General features: G+C 38.9%; 1 protein-coding gene and 1 pseudogene across 7 annotated transcripts in view; both read left to right on the forward strand.

Annotated features, from left to right (window-relative positions):
* Positions 1-16,829, forward strand: part of Tanc2 (tetratricopeptide repeat, ankyrin repeat and coiled-coil containing 2) — a 316,075-nt gene that overhangs the window by 254,220 nt on the left and 45,026 nt on the right. The gene's annotated exons all lie outside the window — the stretch shown is intronic.
* Positions 5,972-8,011, forward strand: LOC110305017 (annotated as a pseudogene).

Consider the following 16,829-nt stretch of genomic DNA (forward strand, 5'->3'; position numbering starts at 1 on the left):
GATTTCTGAGTTCGAGGCCAGCCTGGTCTACAGAGTGAGTTCCAGGACAGCTAGGACTATACAGAGAAACCCTGTCTCAAAAAACAAAACAAAAAACAAAAAACCACCTGCCTAGTTAAGAAACAATATTTAATCCAGAGTTACTTAATAAACACTTTGAGGCCAGTTCCCATACAATCTCTTGCTAACTATCTGTTTTCCCATTCTGGAATATGTCAGGATTAAAGAGCAGGTAAGTCCAAGACAAACAGACTACTACTGAATTAACTACCTTTCTTACAAATAATGCAGTCCTCACGGGCTCACAAAAGAGAGAATACAGCTTTTATGCAGTGTGTTGTAGTTATATAGGCTTGCTTTCCCAGTAATGTTTATTAACTCAGAGCAACAGCAGACTGGTCCAGCTGCTTCTTTCTTCAGGTGCTTAGCAGTCTGTTCTTTGATGATTTAATAACATGGCTGCTGAATGGCCATCATATTTTATTTAAGAGAGAACAAGTAAATATGTAAACAGAAACAGGAGTTATCAAAAAACACCATCCTTATATTTCATTTCAGTTAGAACTCAGGCACCTCCTCAGTCTGGGACAGCAGCAGCCTTGTTACTCAAGTGTTCTTCTCATAGGTGAGACTCCTGGGCCAACAAAGTGGGATTTGAGTGAGAACTAAAGGACAGAGGCCATCTAGTCTAGCCTTTCAGAGAGACTGGCTGCAACTACTTTCCATTAAGGACTATCACCAGGCATAGTCTCTCCAGTTCTGTCTAGAATACCCAGTGTCCTCAGTAGGCCAGAATAGATCAACTCAGTGCCTCTAATCACAGCAGCTAAGCCTGGCTGAGAGTATGCATGTGTAGAGAGAACTCTCAGGGACAACACAGCATTGTTTATTCTCGTCCATTTTCTAGACTTTAGGTAGTTGTTCACTCTGAACTTGTTGACCTTATTAGGGAATTAGACACACAGAGAATATTCTAGTAATATCAAAAGTTAGTTGATATTCATCAGAAATAAACTACTTAGGGAAGTGGTATCTGCCTAAACACAAAAGATCTAGAGTGTAGTATAAGGAAGAGCACATCAGGAGATGAGTGCTACACTGATGGTGAATTATCTCCCTTTTAAAAATCAGGTTGCCTGTTGTCCCAGAATCTGAGCAAAGAATTAAACATAATGTAGAGAGTTATTTAACATTTCATGCACATAATGGTAACAGAAAGAAATGGATTATAAGCAGTCTCCTTGCCTGACTTGGTAATTGTATAATGGGAGGGTTGACAGATTAAACAAAATGTTGCTGGAAATCATTTTTATCATCAAAACTTTGTTTGTTGCAGGATCACACTATGTAGAACAGGCTATAGTCCTCCAGCCTCAGCATCTCAGGTGCTAGCATTACAAGCATGCACTACCTTGCTCAGCTCAAAACATCTTTCTGATATCAGAAGCTTTGGTGTCTTCTGTCTTTGTGAGAGCATGTCCTGGGAGCACTCACAAGCCTGGACCTTCTGGCTTATTCTGCATCTGTTTCCTACTGTTCATCACTGTCACCGTGGATTTAATTTGTCCTGTTTTATTCTATTGCGCCCTGAGACATAGATTGGCCCACTAATCTAATAAACTAAGCCCTGCTATTATGCTAATAGTGAGAAGGTAAAAAGGCCATCTGTGGCAACCTGTGCATTTTAAGTGAGGTGGAAAGAAAAGTGGCACTAACCTTTTCTGTCCAACCCATTAGTGACTTTGAGAGTAGAAATTTGAAGCTGAGAGAGAACAGGGAGCTATAAGCCTTGTGGTGCTGTCTAATAGCAGCCTAGCATTTCTGTATCACAGTAGGCTCAGCCTGAATAAATCTCCATACTTTTTTTCTATTTCCTTTCCTCATTTTCTCTTATGATAACTAGCCTCCCCTAAGAACAGCTCTCAGATTAACATTTTGCTCTGAATGGGACTATTTTGACACAGAAATTAGAAGCCCTGTCTTCTTTATTTTTATGTATTTGAATTAAAGACAGTAAATTTATAAAGTTCATGTAATTAGTATAGACATCATGATGTAGAAGTTTACATTAGTTTGACCTGATTTCCTCAAACTAAGAAGAGCAAATACTGTGGTGAGTGAACAGAGAAAGACTACACAAATCCATTACTACAAGTGTACACCAAACCTGCTTCCTCATGACCAAAGTTGATTGCTTATAATTAATGGGCTTTGCTGGGATTTGTTTATTTGGTTTGGTTTGTTGGGGTTTGGGGGGGTTGGGGGTTTGTCTGGGGGTTTTTTGGGGTTTTTGGATGCATATGGATGAATTACACATTCACTTAGTGAATTGTCTTTTGGAGAATTAGTGCTCTTGGTGCATGTTGTCAGGTAAGCAATTTTTCTAAGATTGGAAAAAGAAAGAGGTTAAAAAGAGGGCTAGAGAGATGGATGGCTCAGCAGTTAAGAGCCCTGGCTGCTCTTCCAGAGGACTTGGGTTTAATTCCCACCACGTACATGGCAGCTCACAACTGTCTGTAACTCCAGTTTCAGGGGATCCAACACCCTCACACAGACAATCATGTAGACAAAGCATGAGTGCACATGAGTTTTAGTTAGTGAGGTCTGTTCTTCTAATAAAAATTTATGTTTTTTTTTTGAAAGAACAGGATATCTACCCTAATATGACAATTATCCATGCCAGAGTCCTGCATAGCCAGTATACAAATTGATGAATTTTAGTGAGATATGTACTTCTATGCCAGATATAAACCTTCAAGTGGGATAACACTTAATCTTGCACAAAGTCAAGGTTACTGCTTCAGGTAGATATTGCAATGTCTCACAATAATCCATAAGTGTAAAGTGGGTTCTGTTTTCTAAAAGTGTTTATAGAGTCCTTAGCAATCTGATAAAGCAAGGGAAGACAGAGACTCCTAGACCTAAATCAGCCCTTAGGTGTTCTGACATCCCAAACAGCCTTCACTTATACTTGGCTGTTCCTAGGTGACCTTACCACCTAGAAGAATTAGCTTCTTACTGTCTTTTCCCTTCTAAGGCTTCACCACCACCAAGGAGGAAATCAGTATTCTACTGTCCTGGTTTGCATATCATGTTTTCCAGGGAGAAATTTCTCTGACCTTAATATTACTTAGAATTTATCTGAGTCAATGAATTTTTTCCTATTATCTAATTACCACAAAAATAAATTTGAAACTAAAATCTGAAGTAGTACTTTTCTAAGCCAAAGTTCTGTTTTGTGATATGATACAAATGAGAACATATATGAAAATCTAGTATTTTCTTCATTAGTCAAATAAGCAAACCATTTCTTTATTTAAACTAACAGGGGTTTGGGGAGGTAACTGAATTGTAGCATGCTTGCCTAGCATGCATAAGGCCCTGACTTGATCCCCACCATCACAAGAGAAGGAAGGAAGGAAGGAAGGTCAGCCATCTAGATGTGTTGATTCTTACCTGTAATCCTAGCTCCAGGGAGGTGAAGCAGAAGGGTCCAAGTTAGAGGCTATTTATACAGCAAGACTATAAAAGTAGAAAAACTGTCTAACCATCAGAAGATAGGCATAACATTTAGTTTTCCTTTTCCAAGTCCAAAAGAAAGGTTTTTAAAGGTTAATAATAATAAGACTTTTCCCTCAAGCCCAGTTAAGACAGAAACTACATGCACTGTAATACTGTCTTAAAAACTCATGAGAAATGTGCTAAGTCAATATATATATATATAGAGAGAGAGAGGGGAGTTGTTTATGATAAGATGCACAGAGCATTGTTTTATGACTTGGCATAAATGCTCAACCGTTGCTACTCATGAACCTTTTATAGAAGAGCAGCAATCAGAAACTCCAAAAGGGACTTGTATACTTCTAGAAAGTAACACTGCTTCATATTCTTAAATATGCATGTATAGCTTATTTTAAAGGTGGTTATAGTCCATAAAAAAATACTGGCTTAAAATTAAAAGATGTGGAGAGGTGATTAGAGACCTTTTTTTTAACTCAATCTTGTTATTGTAGCCTGGGTTTCCCTTGAGCTCATAATTCTCCTGCCTCAATTTCCCTGAAATTATAGGCATGTACCCTCTTGCCCAACAAAGACATTTTTAGTACTAAAAATAGCATAAAGGGTTATAGACAGAACTCAGTTGGTAAAGTGCTTGCGGTACAAGCCTGATGACCTGAGCTTGCACCCCAGAACCCACATAAAAGAAAAAAGTACAGAGAGATGGATTCCAGGAGCACACTATCCAGCCAGCCCACTCAGGTCCCTCCCACTGAGAGACATGCACACACACATGTGCACCCCCATGAACACTTATGCACCTACACAAACACACATGCACATGCATACATACATATCTACACACTAAAAAAGCATAAGAAATAAAGTCTAAATTTATCCTACTAATAAGCCTCTAAAATAACACTAACTGAATCAAAAGAATCACAGAGGCTGTCAAGTCAGGATTAATGACACAAGTAGGAGTTATTGCCAGCTTAGTGAGACTTGACAACACTGTGTGTGTGTGTGTGTGTGTGTGTGTGTGTGTGTGTGTGTGTGTGTGTGTGTGTAAAGCAATTCACTCTACCATCTCCAGAGACTTTCAGAAACAGATAAAACTCCTTGTATAGCCAAAGTCAACACAATCGCTTTCTACCCTCTTAACTATAAGAACCCACAGCTGTGAGATTTTCATTTACTGAAACCATCAGCATATCTAATTGGCTCTTAGTCCTGAAATTGATTTGTAAGTACCCATTTATTTTTATCCCCACTGGCCACGCCCTGGTCTCCCACTTGCCCCCCTCCAGTCCATGCACCAGCAGCCAGAGCAGTTGTTTTCAAACACAGTTCGTAGAATATGGCTGTTTCTAGAACTCTTCAGTGCCTTTTCTTAAGCTCAGAACAAAACCAAAGCCCTATAGCTTCTGCTTGCCTCTAAGTTAAACTCATTCATTCTCCTTTGTACAATTTTCTTCTACTTTTTAGAAGTTTCTTTCTCTCCTCTAACCCTTTACATTGAACAGTATCTCCATTTCATTTCATACTGACACCTCTCATTGTCCCTTCAGACTTTAGCTTATACTCCACCTCCTGAAAGAGACTTCCCTCACGTTACTAAGTAAGTCCCTCCTGGATTCTATCTGAGTCCTTAGTAACCTTTTTATTTCCTTTCTCATATGTGTTACAGTTTATTAACTTATTGGCAATTATTTATTGTCTACTTTTCCCCTAGAATTTGAGTAGCTTCAGTAAGGTCAACAACTTTCTATCTCACCTTTGCCTTCCTAATGACTGGTGGAGTGCCTGCCTGGCACATTGTAAATTTTTAATGATGAGTTAATAACTGAAAAACTTATAAGTACTACTAATTCCAACCCATCACATAAAATATTTAGGACCCTCTTCTTAAAGCTCCATAGATAATGTACTTTTGCTCACTCTGTTACTCTCCACCATGCTCCAGAAGTAGGTGAAAGCATGCATTCCAGCAAGCATCAATAACCACTTACTAAATAATGTATTTGAGATGCAGAGTTAGGTGCTGTAGGGCATACAAGTGTAAGTAAGAAACGAATAAGGAATTATGGTTTAGTGATTTTAATGGACTCATTCATAACTAGCTATAGTTCAAAGCAAAGTACAGTGATAAATGTATAAACAAAGAGCAAGGGACATAAAGGGGTGTGAGAGAAATTGACCACTTTTCTATATCTACTGTTACTTCAGATTATGCCAGTCCAGTAAAGTCATAGCTTTGCTGCCTCATGAAACCCCGCCAACTGCCTAAAGACCTCATCGTTGGCTCAGAGATGACCAATCTCGAGCAGTAATGCATTTGTAAAACAAAGGCCCTAGAACAAGTTGAAGGAATGTAGGAGAAAGCACCAAATCCTTATGTAGATTGACTGTTTCCCAAAAAATGCGATTTTACTCATTTCTAAAAGGATATATCTTTGTAGACTTTATTAGGCTTTCACATATCTCCATCTAATCATATGCAACAGAAAATTCAATAACAAAATAATAACAGTAACTGGTTCCAAAATGGACAATAGACTGAAATAGGTAGTTCTATATAAATAAATAAATAAATAAATAGGCATACAGATGACTGGCAGGTGTATCAGAAAGTGCTCATCAGTAACTATCAGGGAAATGCACTCAAAATGACAGTGACTCAGCACCATCACCTTACCCTGACAAGAGTGGCCCAAAAAAGCCTGAAGGTAAGAAACGCTAGTAAGGACGTGGAGAAAAGAGAGCCTTTATTCATGGATGATGGGAATATAACTCAACAGCCACTACAGAAAACATATGGAAGATCCTCAGAAGCATAAAAATGGAACTGCTGTATGATCCCACATCTCACTACCAGTTCTGTATCCAAAGGAAAACAAATTGCCATGTTGAAAACATACCTGCACTCCTATGTTCATTGCGACAGTATTCATCATACCCAAGGAATACAAGAACCTGGATAAGGAAGTTGTGGTATACATGTACACTGAGGTACTTGCTATTCAACTAGAGAGGAAAAAATTACATGCCATCCTTTGCAACTCATGGATAAAACCAGAGAGTAAATGAAAAAAAAAAACAAGCTCAAAGTGATGGGCAGAAAAGAATGTCAATGAGTGCTAACCTCACTTACGAGCATGTAGTTCTGGGGTGCTGTTATGCAGCAAAGTGACAGAAGAAATATTGTACTGTACATTTCAAAATGGTTAAAGGAGGCAGTGTTCATGAGTGGCACCCTTGTGTGAGAAGATGGAAGAACTGAGTGAGGCCCTAGCTTAGTAGCTTTTCTGTGTCTCAAGAACTGAACAGCACAGCTGCCTCATATCTTCACCTGTCCAAACACAAGTCCAAGTACAGTTCCTGGGAGCAGAGTGAGTGGCTCCACCAGTTGCTAGCACTATAGAAATCCAAGCATTTTGGGTTATTATATGAACCATTCCGGAAGACTGGTTGAAGATGATTGGACAGGAATGGAGATGGAAAAGATAAGGAAGATAAAGAGGAAATAGACATTGACTCTGACAAGAAGTTACCAAAACACTATGCTGATCAGTTGATTAGCTTTCTGAGTATTTGATGTCCCTTCAGATTTGGGGCAAGAGTGGATTGTGGTTGTGTGTCCTGTTGGGAAAAGATCCCTTATCATGGCCTCCAGGGATTCAACCAGTGCCTACACTAAGAATAGCTACTGTGTCAATAGGTTTTTTCCCTTCTGCCAGGAGGCAACAGGAGAAACAATAACAGCCAAAGGCTACACCATAGCACTTAAAGTGAGGTAAACTAGACCAACTATGTTTTGGATGTAATGTGTTAGTGGGGACACCTTTTCTATGACTGTCAAACTGATTTCCAGCTCTACTGTGTACATTCAAAGTTGACAGAAGAAGAACTCTGAGAGGAAACCAAGATTAATCCTTTTAAGTGTATGAAACTAAAGGATTTCCTGTGTACCCCCTGAGAGCCTATGTAAGGTAATGTCTGCATTTTTCCTTTGAGGTAAATGGTCTTCTCTTCTATCATAAGCAGACCCATGATAGCCCTGGGAGTCCTCCCTGTGTGGACTGCCTATGCTTCTACATGAGACCAGATATCCTAGGTGTAGCTGTGCCAGCTGGTCCACTGGCCACCAAGCCAGACTATGCTGGGTACCAACTCCATCAGATTATTGAGCATAAGATGAGCCAGGAGGACATGAAGGGGAACTCACATACAGTGTTTCTGAGAATGGGCACTATGAGCTGGAGCACCTATGCACTCCCAAGTTGAGGAGTCCTCCCCACAAATCTGAGAGCCTCATGGATGACTAAAATGGACAAACCACAAAAGACTGAAGAAGAAGACAGTGATGATAGCAATAGGTAACCTTATTTCAGAGTGCACTTTCCAAACCTATACTGCCAAAAACAACTTTCCCCCTGTCTAGAATGTTGACCCTGACTGTTAAATGGAGTTGGAATTCAGGTAGATTTGACTATCTCTTGCTGTGTAAGTATATCCCAGGTCCACAATGTAAATATATATGATTCTTAAGGAAAAATGTTAAAAGGATTTTTTTAGAAGTTTTTACCATGAAGAAAATATGTTTGAGGAAGTATATATGTCTGACATAGTTAAAACATTACATATACACGTATCAGACTACCAACTTACCCCCAAGCTTTTGTATTTTTAAACTAGTATTTTATTGTTATTTACTTTGTTTGTTTGTTTATAATTCGATTTATCCTTTGAAAATTCTACACATATATACTGTATATATCTATTTTCAATTATCTATTCCCAATTTCCTCCTTTCAGCTCCTCTTGGTCCCTCCAACATACTCTCCTCCTAACTTCATGTCATTCTCCCTCCCTTCATCTCTCTCACTTCCTCCCACCTCCTCTTAATACCCCACTAAATCCATTAGTTCTGTCCCTATATACATGTGTGGAGCCACAACCATGTGCAACCTACTAGTAACAACTCCTCCAAAGAAAAGTGAGTCTTCCTCAGCAACCATAAACTATCAATAGCTCCTTAGTTTGAAATGAGGACTCACAAGCTCCTTCCCCATCTTTTATGTAGTTTTAACTTCCCCATCTCTTATGTAGTTAGCAGCAATACTATTCAAATTATTCTATATAATAGAAAATGAGGGGATTGGAGAAATGGCTCAGCAGTTAAAAGCATATGTTCCTCTTGCAAGAGAACCAGGGTTTAATTCACAGAACCTACATGACAGCTCATAGCTGTCTATTCCAGTTCCAGAGGATTCTGTGGCCTCTTCTAGCCTCCTTGGAGACAAGGTATGCATGTAGTGAACAGATATTCATGCCAATATGACACCTATACACATAAAATAAATATTTTTAATAGAAAGGGTAGAAAGGCTTCCAAACTTTTTATGAAATCAGTATAATCTTATACAAAGACAAAATAAAAACATAACCAAAAAATTACAAACCAATCGCAGTGGTGAACATACATGCAAAAATTCCCAAATACAAACCAAATTCTGGATCACATCATAAATGTCATAACCAACTTAACTTTATGCCATGTGTAAATCAATAAACGAAATGTGTCACATAAATAGACTCAATGGCAGAAATCTCATGATCATCTCAGTAGATACAGAAAATGTCTTTGACAAATGACAAATGCCTTTGACATCTCTTCATAAGTCATGTAGAGGCTAGGGATGGAGGGAGCATACCTCAACATAATAAAGGCTGTCTACAAGCCTATAGTCACCATCATGCTAAATGGAATAAAACTCAAAGCATTTCCACTAAGATCAGGAGCAAGACAAAGAGTGTTCACTCTTTCCACTTCTCAATATGTTGCTTGTAATTTTGAAGCAATAGAACAATAGAAGGGAACAAAATGGATTGAGAGACTCTAAGGACTAAACACACACACATAAAAACAAAACTTTGAGTTTATAAACACTTTGAGAAAAGTAGCAGCATTCAAAATTAACTCAAAAAATCAGTAGTCTTGTGTACCAGTGACAAACACTGAAAATAATCAAGGCGACAATTCCATTCATAGTAACTACAAAAGAAATAATAAACTACCTTTGAATAAATCTAACCAAAGAAATAAAAGACCTACCTCTACAATGAAAACTTCAAGACACTAAAGAAAGAAATTGAGAAAGACACTAAGAGATGGAAAGAAAAATCTCTGTGCTCATGGATCAGAAGAATTAATCTGGTGGGAAAAGCAACTGACAGATTTATGCTATCCCAACAAATCCTCACAAATTCAAAAAAATCAGAACTTATATGGAAATACAAAAGACCAAGGACGTCAAAGAAATGTTGAACAAGATTTCTACAGGAGTTATCACAATACCTAATTTTAATCATACTACAGGGTTGTAGGAATAAAAGCCTATTGTGGTACCAACACAAAAACCGGCACATAGATAAGTCAGTGGAATCAAACAGGGGACCCAAGTACAAGTCCACACAACTACAACTACCTGATTTGTAGCAAAGATACATATTGGAGAAAGAAGAGACAGAATTTTCAACATGTTAGGAAGCATGGATTTCAGCATTCAGAAAAATGAAGTTACATCCTTATCTCTCCCTGTAAAACTTAGCTTTAAATGGATCAAGAACCTCAACGTAAGACCTGCTGCCCTGAAACCGCTAGAGAAAAAAGTAGTGAATATGCTCAATGTCAATGTTTATATACCAGTGAAAAGTAAGTTCTGAAAAAGAGAAAAGAAACAGTGAATCTGACTTCCAACTTAAGGTCCTTTCATGCCCAGGGATATAATGTTAGCTTAGCTAAGCAGAACAAATATGTTTCTGAACTTACATGAAATTCTTTTAAATTCCCCCATTATATTTCTACTAAGGCTTGGGAGCTACAGAATATACTCGGAGGAAGGTGACACCTTGTTTTCTTACAACTGATAGAAAGTAAGCCAGGTAAAGGCATGTGGGTCTTTAGCAAAAGTACTGGCTCCTTCATGTCCAAAATAATGATTGCCTGGTGACATGAATGTCTCTTACTGAAAATAGTGCTTTATTGTGCCATCCTGTAAATTACTGTCTTGTGATCACAGAGACCACACACAGGAGGAACAGTCATTTGAAGCAGCTTCCCCCTTTACCTTTCATTCATGGTGGGCTGTGGAAGAGAACCTGTTGGTGCTGCAACAGTGTCATTCCTGTGTGTCAGCTGTCTTGTAATTTGAAAAATGATTTTATGTTTGCAGGAATAAGTGGCAGTTGTTAGACATAGGGAGCCTTTTGTATTGATTGGTTAATAGTGGTAGAAAATGGCCACTGTCATAAAACACAAGAGCTCCTCTTCTGATCCCATGACAGTCTCTGAACAGTCTTTCCGTAAGATATGGTTTCAGCTTCTTTCCAGAAAGCTAACATATGAAGATAGTGTTTTAGTTTCTGCTTATTTCACTGACATTGAAATCTCCAGTCCATTCTTACTCCTGCTTTCTCTGTCTGTCCATCTCTCTATAGTCAGTCTCTCAACAATTTTACACTAAAGACACTGGTAACTGCTAAAAATAAATGCTAAAAACTCCGGTTTTCACAGTAGAAATTTATTTTCTATTCACAAAAATTCAGAGTTACTATATGGTTGGAAAAAATCTGTTCTACAGGTTTTGTTTTTTGTTTTTTGTTTTGTTGGGGGGACCTGGTCTAATAGAAACTCCACCTTTTAACACTGTTCGAGGGCATCTGCTTCTTGTTGTCTGCTAGCAGAGTGGAGAAGACTGATAAAGGACAGGAGCAGATTTTTCTGGGCCAAATCTAAAGTAATGAATATCATTTCTCTCCACATTTCATTAAGCATAACTCCATCATGTGACCCCCTCTCCTCACTCTTTGTTGAATGCAAAGCCACTTCCCAAGAGCAAGTCTTGGCTGTGAGAAGAAAGTATAACCTTGTAGGTGATAGCCAGCTCTACACAGTCTCACCTCAGTAGGTCTCCCTAAGTAAATCCCCACATTTGCCTCTATAATATAAAAGTACTCCACAGTACTTCATACTATTTCAACCCATATTAAGATAGGTATGTCACCAGCTGGCTATAACTATAGAATTTTGTCACATCTGACCATCACACAGAATGTCAAAGCATCCAAGTCTTGTTTTCTGAAACATTTAAACTTTTATCTTTGAGTTTATCATCATAAAAGCTAAGAAAATTAATACACCTACACACAACTGACCAGTATTACAATGATGAGCAAACACCCATGCCTGAAATATTTAGATTCACTTGTTAGCATATTTCATTTCTACAAATAAAAACGTCAAGACTAGGTATCTCCCTGGAGTACAAAGTGAAAATCTATTACAAAAACACAGTGCCATTGTAATAATGTATTAAACAGTTAATAGGGATGAGGCAGACTGATCCTTGCTTGAGAAAGGGTTTTTTCTCTGAACTCTTAGGCATAGGAAACCAAGTCATCAAATGGCAGTAACTCCTTGTACCTCAGTTACAAGGGTGAGTTTGTTTTGTCTTCAGTAATGTCCATCAAGGGGCTCCTGATGCCTGCAAGTGAAAACAGAAAATGATCTACCTCTCTCACCATCCCATGTGTATCCAGGAAAAAGAAGAAAAGAGAGTGTGGATGGGGTGGGAGGAACAATCCTCAATTCTGACCTGAGATTGCTTCTCTCCTAAATGATCTAAAATCAAATATAACAGGCATCATGGTGGATTATAGCTGTAATCCTAGCACTCAGGAGGCTGAGATTGGAAAAAATCACAAGTTGGAGATTACCACCCCTCCTTGACCCATAGTCTTCAAACCACTTTTGAACCTATATCAAAGTCAAGCTTGATGCCATAATTTTCAATTAGAGAGAACATATAACTAACTAAAATCACACTTAACAGAGCTCATTCTGCTTGATTTCTTAATTCACTGTTTCCCAAAATGCTAATTAAAAGTTGTTGACATCAGGCTAGAGAGATGGCTTACCAGTTAAGAGTGCTTAGTACTCTTAAAGAAGGCCCAGGTTTGGTTGTCAGCATCCATATTAAGTAGCTCATAAAGAGCTGTAACTCTAGCCCCAGAGACTCTGACACCGTCTGGCCTCTGTGGGCCACACAGTGCACATAAACTCATGTAGGCACACATGCACACACATAAATAAAGATAAATACATCCAAATTTGTCAACATAAACGATTAATGATTTTAATTATATTAATAATTCAGTGTTCTTGGAAGGCAGAAATGTGGATCTCTATGAGTTCAAAGTTATCTTATTTTACAGATCAAGTTCCAAGACAGCAAGGGCTATGTAGAAAACCCCTGTCACACACACACACACACACACACACACACAAAAGATGCTATACAAATAGATATGTTGTCTTTTATACTGGTGGGTTCTTTTTCATGTTACACTAAGTGAGAGAAGTAACATTACTCCTATGCTTATAGTGTTTTTAGGATACTCTAGAAATTGTTATTTTGAAAACTATAATATACAAGTCTAAAGTGTTACTGCTTAGTTGCTTAGAAGTAGTTATATGAAAAACATGGTTTCTATTCCAATAGAGATTAGTAGAAAGCCTAATTGAGAACAGGCTTTGAATATTCTTTGAATAACATGCTGAGGATTTATTTTAGTTTCATTCTGCTTCTGTGAGAAGAACTCAACTTGAGGGAAGAAAGGGTTTATTTCAGCTTCCAGGTTAGTCCATCATCGAGGGAAGTCTGGGAAGGAACTTGAAAGCAGACCTGCTTGCCATTCCACACAGTATTACGTCTGACCAAGGAACACACAGCCAAGGATGTACAGCAGGAACCTTGGAAGAGTGCTCCTTGCTGGTAGGCTTGAATGCTGACTTATACCCAGCAAGCTTTCCTTATACAGTTCAAGCCACTTGCCTAATGCCTTCCCACATCAACACTTCAAAAGATGACTTTTCATTTGACAGTGATGAAGGTAGAGAGAGCCAGCAGGCAGCTAGAAAAACAGTATCAAGACAAACACCACCACTACCCAACAGATGTACAGGCTAGAATGATGTAGCCAGTTTCTAAACTGAGGCCCTGCTCTCAAGTGACTCTAGGATAAGTCTAGTTGACAATGGAAGATAATCAAGAGCAGAGTTTTAAAAGGGAATACTGAAGGAAGTATAAGTCATTGAATGAAGAATTTTTAGCAAGGTTTTGATGAACTTTTGCAGTATATTGTTAGAATGGGCCAAGGAGTAAACACTGAAATACAGAGTGGGAGCCATGGCTCTCTTAACACTTACCTAGGTGAGGAAGTTAAAGGAGGAAAAGTTGTACTTGGTTTTATGCCTATCTGGCCATGTTTAAAATAATTAGTCTTAAAGTCTTTGTTTTAAAGGAAAAGCTCCAACTTCAAAAGACGACTTTCATTTGACAGTGATGGAGGTAGAGAGAGCCAGCAGGCAGCTAGAGAAGTAAAAATAAATCTTCCATATTGAGATGTCTCTGTGGGAGTCATGTACACTGAGGTGAAAGTTGAAACCAGGAGACAAGAGCTCCCTAGGAGGCAAAGAAGGCAAAGACATGAATTACATCACTGGAAGAAATGGGGAAAGTACCTGCATATAGTCACAGTTGTCAAGAAATGGGGTTTTGTTGTTGTTGTAGAGTTTGTTGTTGGGTTTTTTTGGTTTGGTTTGGTTTTTTGTTTGTTTAGTTTTGGTTTTGGTTTTGGTTTTGGTTTTGGTTTTGGTTTTGGTTTTGGTTTTGGTTTTTTCCAGACAGGGTTTCTCTGTGTAGCCCTGGCTGTCCTAGAACTCACTTTGTAGACCAGGCTGGCCTCGAACTCAGAAATCCACCTGCCTCTACCTCCCAAGTGCTGAGATTAAAGGCATGCACCACCAACGCCCGGCTTTTGTTTTGTTTTTAAGGTTTGTGATGTTTAGTTTTGATCTTTTAAGACGGAGTTTCTCTGTATAGCCCTAGAACTCTCTCTGTAAACCAGGCTAGTCTTAAACTCAGAGGTCTGCCTGTCTCTGCCTCCCATGCTTTGGGACTAAAAGTATGAGCCGCCACCACCCAGCCTTTACTTTAAAGGTAAGTTTTCAAGTTTTTGTTAATTTCACTATGGAAGTTCAGTGTAGGCCTAGCTTCCAAGGAGATAGCTTTAATAAGAACACAAATAAGGCCTCATGCTGGAAGGAAAAAATAAGAGAAAGAAAAATATAGGTTAAGAGAAAAATCACATTACTTTACAACTAAAAAACTACCAATGATATTAAAGAACTAGGAGCCAAGAAAAATAACATCTTAAATTTGTAATCCTCCTGACTCAGCTTCTTGAATGGTTGGTAGAATTACAGGTACAGAGCCAGCAAAGTCTTTTTATATTTTATATATATATATATATATATATATATATATATATATATATATATATATACCTAGTTTCTATTCAAAAAGAAACAAACGACAATGTCACCCTGATCTGTATCATGTGCTATTCATATACTCAGTGCCCAGTCAACGGTAGCAGTAACAAACACTGTTATCTCTAGGTGCAGAAAAACACTGGAAGAATTCAAGTACCATAGTATAAATAAAAGAAATCACTAGGACAAAGCCAAATCTGTGTCTTAACTGAAAATCTCATTCTCTGTCAACACAGGCTTTTTTGTTACCTCTATAATCCCAGTAGACATGGATTCTCATTCATGGCTCTTAAAGCCTAAGAAGTAGATCAGAGGTCTGCATCCAGGAGTTGTTGTCACAATTATACAGTCGTGGATGAGTCACTTAAAAAAAATAATACTTACACCAGGAAAGCTCCAGTAACTCAGCTGTTACCAGCTGGATGGAACGTTGAGGGCTCTGCCTCTGTCACCTCTCACTTCCTAACTCTGCTACCCAAGACTGACAACCAAGTGGAGCTTCCAGTTTCTTTTCTGTGAGAGGTCAGGGCATTTTCAGATAATGGAAGGATGAAACCCCTGTGCTCGAACCTCAAGATGATAGTAATGATTCCACACAGATTAAACTTGTCTGGGCATCCTTCCAGCTAAATCATTTCTTTCCCATGTGATTAGCCTTGTGTGGTTAAACAAGGTAACATAGCATCCATGCAGTTTGGAAATTTTATGAAGACAAATTTGGGATTTCTTTCAAAATCTTCCTGAAATAAAGATTCTGAGATGGTTTATATCTATAAAGTGGAAGGTGACCCACCTCATAGTCTCCAGGTTCAAAGAGAGGGAGGAAGACAATTTAATGTCCTCCCTCCCTCCTTGTTTGTTTTTGTTTGCTTGATGTGTTTTGTTGTTTGTTGGTTTATTTTTGAGACAATCTTGCTGTATATCCCAGGCCAGGCGGCTACATCACAGGCCCCCAACATGTGATCTTTGTCTAGTGAGGGGCTAGTATTCAGCTGTATGTCATTATGCCCAGATACTGACTTCATTTTTTAATTTAAAAAAAAGTCCCAAGTTTTTTGTTGCTGTTTTGTTTGTTGATTGGTTTTCATTATATTTATTTAGGGGTGTACAGGTATATCACAATACTTGTGGGGAATGGGAGAACAACTTGCAGAAATTGATTCTCTCCTTCTACCAAGTGGATTCTAGGATGAAACTCAGCTTGTCAGGCATGGTGGCAGATAGCTGTACTGCTGAGACCCTAATGTCCAGCTTTTTGTCCTAAAAATATTGTGCACATTTTTACAAGAAATAGAATGCATTAGGCATTATGGAAAATACAGATGATCTAGATTTTTCTTTCAATAATGTAAATAGAGCCCTTCCAGTCCGCGCCAACACCGGGGCACCTTGGGGGCGGAGTCTGCGGACACCCCCAAGGTCCCCACAGGACCCTCCACAGGATCTTAGGACGTCTGGTGAGTGGAACACACCTTCTGCTCCAATTCAATCTCCCAGGACCTGAGATTGCATTAATTAAGGAAGCAGAAAACCCAGCCTGACCAGGGTCACAAGTCCCTTCTGGTCAGTGCCAGCGCCAGGGCACCTTGGGTGTGGAGTCTGCGAACACCCCCAAGGTCCCCACAGGACTCTCCATGAGACCTTAGGACCTCTGGTGAGTGGATCACAACTTCTGCCAGGAGGCAGGTTCGAACACCAGATATCTGGCCACCTTCCCTGCAAGAGGAAAGCTTGCCTGCAGAGTACTCTGACCACTGAAACTCAGAAGAGAGCTAGTCTCCCAGGTCTGCTGATAGAGGCTAACATAATCACCTGAGGAACAAGCTCTAACCAGAGACAACTATAACAACTAACTCCAGAGATTACCAGATGGCAAAAGGCAAACGTAAGAATCTTACTAACAGAAACCAAGACCACTCACCATCATCAG

The sequence above is a fragment of the Mus caroli genome, chromosome 11, assembly GCF_900094665.2.
Source record: "Mus caroli chromosome 11, CAROLI_EIJ_v1.1, whole genome shotgun sequence".
In the NCBI taxonomy this organism is placed as follows: domain Eukaryota; kingdom Metazoa; phylum Chordata; class Mammalia; order Rodentia; family Muridae; genus Mus; species Mus caroli.